Source organism: Marmota flaviventris, unplaced genomic scaffold, assembly GCF_047511675.1.
Source record: "Marmota flaviventris isolate mMarFla1 unplaced genomic scaffold, mMarFla1.hap1 Scaffold_280, whole genome shotgun sequence".
Lineage (NCBI taxonomy): Eukaryota > Metazoa > Chordata > Mammalia > Rodentia > Sciuridae > Marmota > Marmota flaviventris.
In genome coordinates, this window is record NW_027288161.1 from 30252 (window position 1) to 41026 (window position 10775).

General features: G+C 45.4%; 1 long non-coding RNA gene across 1 annotated transcript; it reads right to left on the bottom strand.

Moving 5' to 3' along the window:
- Positions 1-1731: 1731 nt before the first annotated feature.
- Positions 1732-7937, bottom strand: LOC139704111 (uncharacterized). Its single transcript, XR_011706157.1, has 3 exons — positions 7868-7937; positions 3661-3798; positions 1732-2105 (listed from the first exon to the last, which is right to left on the bottom strand). It is a non-coding gene; the product is annotated as an uncharacterized lncRNA (long non-coding RNA).
- Between the last annotated feature and the right edge of the window lie 2838 nt (positions 7938-10775).

Below are 10775 nucleotides of genomic sequence, written 5' to 3' on the forward strand. Positions count from 1 at the left end.
CACAGCAGTCATTTTACAAGCAATGCCCATCCAGCGCTCTGTCTGGGCCTTGCTCTGGGCCACCACTCTCCCTGCCTGGCCTATGTCACAGTGTCCCCTTGCAAGCAAGGGGAGTGGCAGGCACCTTTTCAGGGGCTCTGTCCTTCTGGGCAGCAGTCCCATCCCCCTGGCTGAGGAGCCATTTCCCATTGGAAAGCCCAGCATCCAGGGCCGTGTCCACTGGGTCCCACGCCTAGAGAGGCAGCCACAGGCCTCACATCTAGGAAATTGGGGACAGGTGAGGAGGCTAGTTAGTTGCTGTCTCACGTTAGGTCAGCAGCCTATCTGACAGCACTGAGTTGCTTAGAGCCTCACTGAGTTGCTTAGAGCCTCACTTTTGCTGAGGCTGGCTTTGAACTCAAAATCCTCCTGACTCAGGTCCCGACCCGCTGGGATTACAGGCGTGTGCCACTGCACCCCACAAGGTAACAGTTTTAATCATTCATTTAAGTTAAAAAGTGGCATTGAAATTCTATAGAACTCCTGTGCAATTACCCTGCACAGAAGATGGAAGGAGACCCTTATCGTTATACAAAATACATATATGTTGGTGTGAGGTGGAAAGAAAAAAGAGTGAGAGAGAGAAATGTGTCAAAGTAGATTGAGTAGAGAGAGGTGATATGGGGGAGGGGAAGGGAGGGGGGATAGGGAGGGCAGCAAAATACAACAGACACTAGTATTATTGTATGTATATACGTGGCTGTATAACCAATGTGATCCTGCAATCTGTACACGTGGAAAAATGAGAATACCCCATTTGAATCAAATGTATGATATGTCAAGATCATTGTATTGTCTCGAGCAACTAATAAAAAATAAAAATAAAAAAAAAACAAAAAAATAAATTCTATGAAACTTATGATTCACTAGATAAAACTAAAATTTTGTATTATTATTCATTTTATTATTATTCAATTTATCAATTTAAGTGGTAATATTTTTGTTATTTTAATTTTTATGTTTATCAGAAATTTTTTTATTGTATTGCTTTTGTTTCCTTTATATAGGTCCTGCATAGGCACAATTTTATTTGACTGTTACACTGTGAATATTTTCCCACATTCATAAATATTATTCACAACTATGATTTTTTAATGCCCACCCGTTGAATTAAGTTCTTTATTAACATGAATTTTACTATTTTAATATCAAGTATAAGACTGTTGAACTTCAAAGGCTATTTAGATTTACTATTATTTCAACTCTTTCTGACACTTTCTGGAGGGACAATGAGGTTAACTTATACACCTGTTAACTTACACTTATGTGAGTGAAGTTCATGTTTGAAACACATGTGTGCATGTGCACACACACCGCATGCACAATCCATTGTAGCATCAACGTTGATAGACTGATCTCTTTTTACTTTTTGCAGTGCTGGGGATTGAACTCAAGGCCTTGTGCAAGCTGGACCAATGCTCTACCACTAAGCCATAGCCCCAACCCAAGTTCTTTCTTAATCATGCAAGTAACACCACTTACTAAATGGGACCCATGGAATTTAAGTGAGGACTCTACAACAGGGGACAGTTTCAAAAAGTACAAGGTTACATCCTCTTCAGTAAGTTTGGAAAACCCATGAGTTTTTGTGTCTTGGAGATCTAGAATTTCAAAAGCCATTTCCTCCTTGTCTCGAGGGGCAAAGTTGCAACATATGCAGTCGAGGGGGAGAAATAAAGAATGTCCCTGCACTTCTGCCCTTTTCAATGCTTTATTCACTAGAATCACTCAATAAAATTTCACTCTATAGGTTCTTAATCAAGAAGACGATAATCGTTCATGCTAGGCACTGCAATACATAATCAATTCACAGCAAACGATTCTAGATTAATTCTAAGCACTGAAAACACACTTAATCATGACAGGCTAATGACAGACATTCCCTCTGCATGCTAAGTTCAAAAGTCTGAAGCCTTAGGCTTTATGTCCAGCAGATACACACTCACTCAGACAGTGGTGATCAGGTCAGGAACCAAGGCAGGCTTCTCTTGGAATGGAGCTGACGGCCGGCTGAGAAGAGGGTGAAACAGGAAGAAGTTGCGGCTCTCACCAGGGTCAAGATGTGGCTGTAGAGTTGGAGAGCGGTAAGGATCAGGCACAAGATGACAAGTGATGAGATGTCAGTCCAGATCCTCATCAGACTCTCCAGCTTGGGTGCATCCTTGTTTTGGCTGGCTGAATGTCTGTTCCTTTACTCTATTATTTATACTAAATTTTGGGGCTTTTGACCCCCCTTTCAATCCTTATCAGTTACCACCAGATTTCTTAGTGACAACATTCACCCTGGGGTTAAAACATCTGGTCTGGTGGTCCCTCCCTTATTTTCTCGCCTTTCCCTCTTTTCAGGGGAGAACAGCCTGACAGAGGCTTCACTCTGTTTTTCAGGATGGGGAGAAGTGACTTGTTTGTGTCTGAGGGCTCCCTTAGGCATGCCAGGTGAGACTGCAGGTTTCAAACTGAAGTTTTTAAAATGGAGTCACTTAGGCTCAGGCCTAAGGCCATCCTCACACTCCTGAAATAGCAAAGCATGCTGGCTTCCACAGAGGTCTCCCACTGCAGCCCAGCTCAGCAGGACTCAGGAGCAGTGACCTCATAAGTCCACATAACTGAGGACAAGGAGGGCTGTTGGAGAGTCAGAGGCAAATGTGGGCCAACAGTGCAGGTGTGTGAGGATGAGGGGCACGCTCGAACAAGAAGAGTTGGAGAAGAGCCTTTTTCAAGCAGGGAAAAGATGATCAGAAATAAAATTCCCAAGGCCTCTGGGTCTAAAATACTCCTCTAAGGGTAAGAGTCAACTCAGAAAAAAATGAGGCTGTGGGCATGAGGGGGAGAGACCAGTGGGCCCAGCTCTAGCCACCTCTCTTCTCCTTGAACCTAAATCCACAGGTACAACCAAGCCTGTGGTACTCCAGCCCCATGACCTGACCCTCGTTTCTGTGTCACTACACCACTAATCCAGGTACCACGAGACTTCCACACTAAAATGATCCGCATCTTCACAGTGGAAAATTCCACGGTCACCACACAACCCGGGGAAGCACACGACATGGTGCTGTGTGAAAAGAGCGGCAGTCCATTGTTGGAGCAGCAGATCACTGGCCAGCTAATCCCTTCTGATTTTTCTATATCTGCTGGACATTCTAGAATGATCATGAAATGCCTTGGTTATCCAAAATTTAACCTACTGCTAAACTGTGAACTCCATCTTCAATGATTGCCTGACAAGCTAATTTAGTCCAGATCACACTTTCAAACACTATCACAAATAGGAAGCGTGAGTAGTGATGTGTCTTGAACTTTTCAAGATGCGATGTCCTATCTCCTCAGCTAAGGCCCAGCTAAAAACAGTGTGTGCCTTCTTGGTGTGACTCTAAATCAGCAGGGTATCTGGGGCACAATTCAATACCTTTAAGCCTCAGGTGCCCCAAATAAGGGGCTCCAAGTAAACTAGCGCTCTCCAAATACAGCTGTGGCACATGAGATAATTCTAGGAGCTACTTGAACAAGAACATGCATTTTTAGTTTAATAATCACTAAAATGTTAATTCTTTAAAAATCAATAAAGGAAAGCACCCCTACTTTCCTGTTGCAGGAGGTGGAAGTGTGTGCCAGTCTACATACATTTAGTGAAGAAGCTGTAGGGTCTGTACTGCTGGCCTGACCAGCTGATGGGAGGAGAGATACAGCACTGTGTCTGCAGCGCATGGCTCAAGCTCGTGAAGTGTCGGCTGTCTCTGGCTCCCCACAGTGACAAAGGGCCTACAGAGAGATGAAACAAAACCAAGTTAGACATCCCTGGCTGTGGCGTTGTCAGCACCAAATAACTGTCACTAAAGTCACTAAAAATTCTAATCTTTTGAGAATCATATTTGAGGACAATTGTTCTTTAAACCAAATTTTTGGCTGATAGCCAGCTAAATGCCCATCCTCATTAAGAGAGGTTACAGTTGCTTCACTCAGTGGATGTCACAGTCTCAAGAAAGCTCTGTGCAGCCAGGGTTTCTGCCCTGCATTATCCAGTCTGAGCTCCTGGGCTGCTCTGGGCAAATGGCGCCCTCTGCTGTATGCAGCTGGGCAGTGGGCAGATGAGGAAAGACCTTCAAGTGAAACTGTTCAGAAGAACAAGATGCAATGTGTAGAGGGTACCCTGCCCTTTATGTTCAAAACACAGGGAGGCAGGGAATGCATGTTGTAGACAACACCAGAAGATCATGCAAAAAACTGAAGAGCGGCTGCCTCTGTGGAAGAAAACAGGGGCATTTAAGGCTGGATGTGAAAGACCTGCGTTTTCGTATTTTGAGGGATTTTTTTTTTTTTTTAACCACATGCATCTATTACTTGAGAAATGGTTTTAGAACAGCCATGTCTGAGAGGAAGCCATCTGACCAGTCCCAGGGATGGCGGTGTCAGGTGAGGAAGAAGGCAGAGGTGACAGGAACAGGTGGCTATGAAGGAGTGGGACAGTGCTGGCAGGATCAGTGTATGCACAGATTCTAGAGCTCTGTGCTTCACTAGAGAAGTGACAGGATTAAAACAGCCCTGGAGGGAAAGTGGCCTTAAGGGCATTGGATTGATAAACAGAAAACAAAAACCTGACAACAGCTGTTTTCAAGTCTGAGTGAAGCCATGCAGAGGACAGTAACTGCAGCTTCATCAGCAGCACCAACCATGGCTCACAGGGCCAGAGAAAGAAGGCAGGTAAGGACAGGGAGAGCAACATCTAAGGGTGGTAGGAAGCCGTCACAATATCTCCTCTGAATACAGACAATGAAACACAGGGATCATCTTTAATCACCAGAGAGAATATAATAACAACCTTTTTGTTTCATAAGATAAGAAATGTAGGCCTATGAGACTTCAGAACTTTGTCATCCCAAATCTCATTCTGCTGTACACATTTTAGCCATTCTTGTGAACCCCTTCATCTTCAACACGATATCTTAATTAATAATAACATTTCATCTTGCCCTGTGCACCATTATGACCTCTGATATATTTCAAGAAGAGTAAAAATCACTATCAGATTTTTTTTCACACTGAGAATGTGTCTGAGTTTATTTTTTACGTAAATTTTTTAAATTTATATGATGGCAGAATGCATTACGATTCTTATTACACATACAGAGCACAATTTTCCATATCTCTGGTTGTATACATAGTATATTCACACCAATTCGTGTCTTTGTACATGTACTTTGGATAGTAATGATCATCACATTCCACTATCATTAATTACCCCATGCCCCCTCCCTTCCCCAGATTATTTTTGAAAGACAGAAATATCATTCATAGCTAATAATGTATCCAGCCTAAAAGAGTTCAACTGTCAAACATAGAAAGAAATCAACTTCAGAATTTAGAAATAGCCACTATTTTTTAATGGGGGGAAGGGAAGAACTGGGAATTGAACCCAGGGCCTTGTGTACATTAGAAACAGTCATGTTTGCTGGGTGCGATGGCGCAAGGCTGTAATCCCAGTGACTCAAGAGGCTGAGGCAGGGGGATCACAAGTTTGAAGCAGTTAGAGAGAGACCCTGTTTCAAAATAAAACATAAGAAGGGCCAGTGAACGGCCTCATTGATAGGGTGCCCCTGGATTCAATCCTCAATACCACCAAAAACAGCAGTCTACAACTGACTGTGCTAACATTGTATCATAATATTTTTTTAAATATTTATTTTTCAATTGTAGTTGGACACAATACCTTTATTTTATTTATTTATTTTATGTAGTGCTGAAGATTGAACCCAGGGCCTCACACATGCTAGGTGAGCGCCCTACCGCTGATCCCCAGCTCCTGCCCTGTATCATAAGATTTTAAAGAAGAAATCCCCAAAGGTCACCCTGAGTCACGTTCTGAAGCTCAGTGACAGGTTACCATCATCTCACTTATCGACTCTGCTCTGATTCTTTGAGTTCTTATTCATTTCAGGCCATGAGACCCGAGACTCAAGAAGCAACACCTTGCATCCCCAAGTCGGAAGCCCCTCAGGTGGGGACACGAGGGCCCCCAGGGTTCTACCTCAGCACACATCACTTTCCACACCAAGAACTCCTTCCTTCTCACTTGGGTCTCTTCTATGAAACCAAACTGGTTGGTGAGAGATTTTAGATTACTATGTTTCTAACTGATCTGTTGCAGCATTTAGAAAAATACAGTGACAGGTACTAAGGAAAGCAATCGACTTCTTAAAAGTCAGGCAATTATTAATTCCAGGAAAAAGAAACTGTAACAGTAGAATACTACCCTAGCTCAGCTCTGAATGTGCACATAATTTAATAACAAACAATGCCCAGAGATACAGTCCAAACTGTGCTTCTACCGATATTGGAAGAAAGTAAGGGTAAGGATAGACTGTTACATCTCCAAGTAGCATAACAATGTTGATTAAAGAACAGCAGACACAACGGATTTAGAAATATAACCAGAGGAAGGTGAAAGAATTGAAAGTGTCCCTAGATGATGGGAAGGAGCAGGAAAGGACTAGGAGTGAAAGCTCTGAGTCTTTCACTACTTTATGGAAGCTCATTTTTTTTTTTTTTAAAACTTCTGGTGTGGGTGCTGGGGATTGAACTGCGGGCCTTGGGCACCCTAAGCAAGGCTCAACCTCTGAGCCGCACCCCCAGCCTGGAAGTTAATATTTTAAGGAATAGCACAGCAACCTGCAGTGGGGACAGCTATCCCTATTTACAGAGGAGGAAACCCAGGTGTCAACGTGCACCTGGAAGCAGAGGTGGGAAGTGTCGCTCCAAATCAGTGCTCCTTCCCAAAGCCCATCCTGGGCCACCCCTCAGCCAAGAGTGGTCTTCGCTGGTCTTCCTCCCAGAAGCCTTTCCCAGGCCCCTGCCAGCTCAGGTCAGGGCAGTGCCTGGCACATGTTAAGGGGCAAATGAGTTGTTTATACATCAGTGAGTGAATCAACCAAGCCACAAATCAAACTGGTTGATTCATAGTGGGTGTGACAGGTCGTAGGAAATCTGCCACTATGCAGAAAGCTCTGTCAGCTGGACTTCTCCCAGGATCTCCAAGGCATCTCACAGGCCAGTCTCCAAGAGGAAAAGGCAGGAGACCCACAGGGAAGCCCAGCACTCAGGAGTCCCAGAAGCTCAGGACACAGCAGGACTTCAGCTCTGCCCTACACAGCCCAGGTGAAAGGGCCAGGCTTCCCTGTACAGCAAGGCTGGCCTGGCCTCCACTCCCCAGAGGTGGCAGAAGAGAGGCCCTGCACTATGTCAAGGGAAGTCTGTGTCCACAGGAGGGGACATCACAGCAGCCAGACAGCTCCTTGACCAGCCCTGCCATCACTGGCTGTGGGATTTTTTTTTTTTTTTTGGTACCGGGGATTAAATTCAGAGGTGCTTAACCACAGAGCCACATCCTTACTTCTTTATATTTTTTATTTTAAGACAGGGTCTTGCTAAGTTGCTGAGGCGATTCTTGAACTTGCGATCCTCCTGACTCAGCCTCCTGAGTCGCTGGGATTACAAGTGTGCACCCCTGTGCCTGGCCTGGCTGTATGACCTTGAACAAGTCACTTGGCCCCTCAGAGACTCACCTTATCATCTCTAAATGGGAATAATCTCATGAAAGCCAGTGTGAGGGTTGAACGAGGTGACATGTTTAAGCCCAGTGCCCAGCACCTGCCCAACCATGGAGACCATTATGTTTTAAAGCCATGAATTACAACATCTGAACTCATGAGAAACTTGAAAAACACTCAAGACTGTATTACCATCATCAAGGATATGCCTTGTCCATTTACATTTTGAAATCTACAGAAACTATTATTAAATCTATGGGAAAAGGGAGTTGCCAAATGAATCTCACCAATGCTGAGCGCCCAAACAGAAACTGTGGAAAGGTGTTCAGGAGAGCTGCCTGCACCAGAAACGACCTGTCAATTAAAAGTAAATAAATAAATATTCTTTTGTTCCAGTGCTGGGGTTGAACCCAGGGCCTTGAAACTGGAGTCCCGGTGCTTCGCCACTGAGCCACATTCCCACCCCCCCTACTTAGGGTCTCCAACTTCTAATTCTCCTGCCTCAGCCTCCCAATTTGCTGGGATTACAGGCAAGGACTACTGCCCTCAGCAAAAGTGGTTTTGTTTTCTGGTGCTGCGACAGAACTCAGAGCCTCAGGCATGCTAGGCAGGTGCTCTTCCACTGAGCTACATCCCCAGGCCCCCAGGAAAAACAACATTTTTAAAGATGCATTCCCACATGAAGAGGAACATTGAAATAGTAACCTGAGCCAGCTATTGTGGCACACACCCACAAGCCCAGATACCCAGGAGGCTTAGGCAGGGGGAACCCAAGTTCAGGTCTCAAAGATAAAAGGCCTGGGAATGTGGCTCTGTGGTGAAGCACCCCTGGGTGCAATTCCCCAGTACCCCCTAAAATTAATAAAACAGTAAACACCCACAGATCACACTGTCCACAGAATTAAAGACCTGAGAGATGTGGACGAGTGATTTCCAGGCTCGGTGGCCACTGGCCAAGCAGCTGCCCCAAGGCTTCACCTTCTCTTCACCCTCCCATCCAACCAGGCACCATGCCTGGCTGTCCCCTTAAAAATTCTTCTGCCTGGCGGCCACACTTCTGCTCTCATCCTGCTGCCACTTCTTTGTTCAGGCCTCCGCATCCCTGGGCCATAGGGTAAGGGTCTCCTAGTGGGTCTCTCACCTCTCCCCTGGAAATTACCACCTTTCTACACTAGGTAGCTTTGTCAATTCACAGCCCTGACATGTCCTTTCCTGGATCCCTGCTGCCAGTTAGGAATTCTGGGCACAGCCTGCAGGACTGCCACGTGGCCCCAGCCTTCCACACCAGCTTCCTGCTGCCCTTGCCCCACCCTCCCCACAGCCATCCAGACCTGCAGTTAGTCTTGAGCTCACTCTGATACACTTTTGTGTCTCCACCAGGTCCTCCTGGTTTGCAGCACAGCAGCTCTTACAAAACCTCCCTGACCCTCTGCCCTCTGGAGCCCCCACGCACCAGGCTCTGACTGCACTGCCCTGTGCAAACTTCACACAGCGTCGTCCTCCAGAACAGGCTGGGACAGCACTTTCGGGAAACTGGCTTTTGGCAAAGGGGCCATGACCACTCAATGGGGGAAAAATGGATTCAATAAATGGTGTTGGAACAACAGGGTTCAAACCCACAGGAGAATGAAGTTGGAGCCCCACCTCACACTCTAGGCACAACTTAACTCAAAGTGCTCTAATGACCTAAAGGTAAGAGGTAGAAAAGTGATCAGTGGTGACTTGGGCCTGGGTGCCACTTGGGAAGCTGGGGGTCACTGGGCAGCTGGGGGCAATAGCTAAAAAGCTGCCTTTTTGGAGTGATGAAATTGTTCTAATTAGTTTACAATGGTGAGTGCACAGGTTTGTGAAAATATTCAAAACCAGTGAATTGTGCATTTCAAATGGTTGAACTTTATGGTATGTGAGTTGTATTTCAATGTGGCTGAAAAAACAACATGAAAAATGGTTATACACAACAAGGTAAAAAGAGGGGAAAAGCCAGACTTTGGTGCCAGGCATTTTGGGTGAAAAAACCTTATGTCCCTTGCTCAATTTGTGTGCCTCCCTCCACCATGGTAACAAAGAATGTAATAATAAAATCTACTCCGTGTAGGGATTGGGAAGACAGGGAAAATGTGTGAACAGATTAAAAAAGTTGCTGGCACATGGTTTAGGGTTCATGAAGTCAGCCCTGGCATAGGCTCCGCTTCCCCTTAGGGTTGGCCTGCTGGGGGCAGTGCCCTCCGCGCGCTCCGCCTGCTGGCCTGTCACCTCAGCTGGTGAGGTAGGTTGCCACAAGATCCTCACCTAGATACAAACTCCCTAGTGTGAGGCCTGCGGCTGCCCCCTCGTGGCCGTGGGACCGTGTGGACTCGCCCGGATGCTGGGCTTTCCGGTCTGAAACAGCTGGTCAGGGTGAGGGGACTGCTGCACAGGAGGACAGGGGCCCTGGGAAGGCACAGCAGGACCATGCTATATCATTGTGTTTGTCTCTGCTTAGTGGTTTTATACTTTCAATGTGTGTCTCCTGAATATGATGTGTTAACAGGTGGGTCATTAAGAGGTCTTTAGGCCATGGAGACTCCTTCCTTGAGAATGGCATTAAGGTCCTTCCAAAGGAGGCTTCTCAAAGCAGCCCTTGTCCCACCCTTTTTACCTTCTGACACAGGAGGTCACAGCAAGAATGTTCTCAGAATGTGGCACCTGATATTGGATTTCCAACCTCCAGAACTTTGAGAAATAAAATCTCTTCTATAAATTCACAGTCTCTGCCATCACAACACAAACAACCCCAAGGAGTAAATCAACAATTTCTCTAATTTTGTAATTGTGTAAAATACACGAAACATCCATTTTGTAATTTTGGCCATTTTTACGTGCACAGTTCAATGGCATTAAGTACATTCATGTTGCTGCACAGCCATCACCACCATCCATCCCCAGGACTCTCATCTTGCTGTCAATACTGAATTCTAGTGCCCTCCCCAGGCCCCAGAAAAGAAATTCTACTTTATATTTTTATGAACCTGATTACTGGGAATGTGAGGTAAGTGAAATTCTAAAAAATTTATGTTTTTGTGAAAACCATCATTGTAATTGGATGCAGTTTACCCCCACTACTGAGAATACCAGATCAATTTCAACTCTGCAGGTGTCTCAATTGAATTCTCAGTAACAGGGAGTGATGACTATGTGCTATGACCTGTTTGTTCA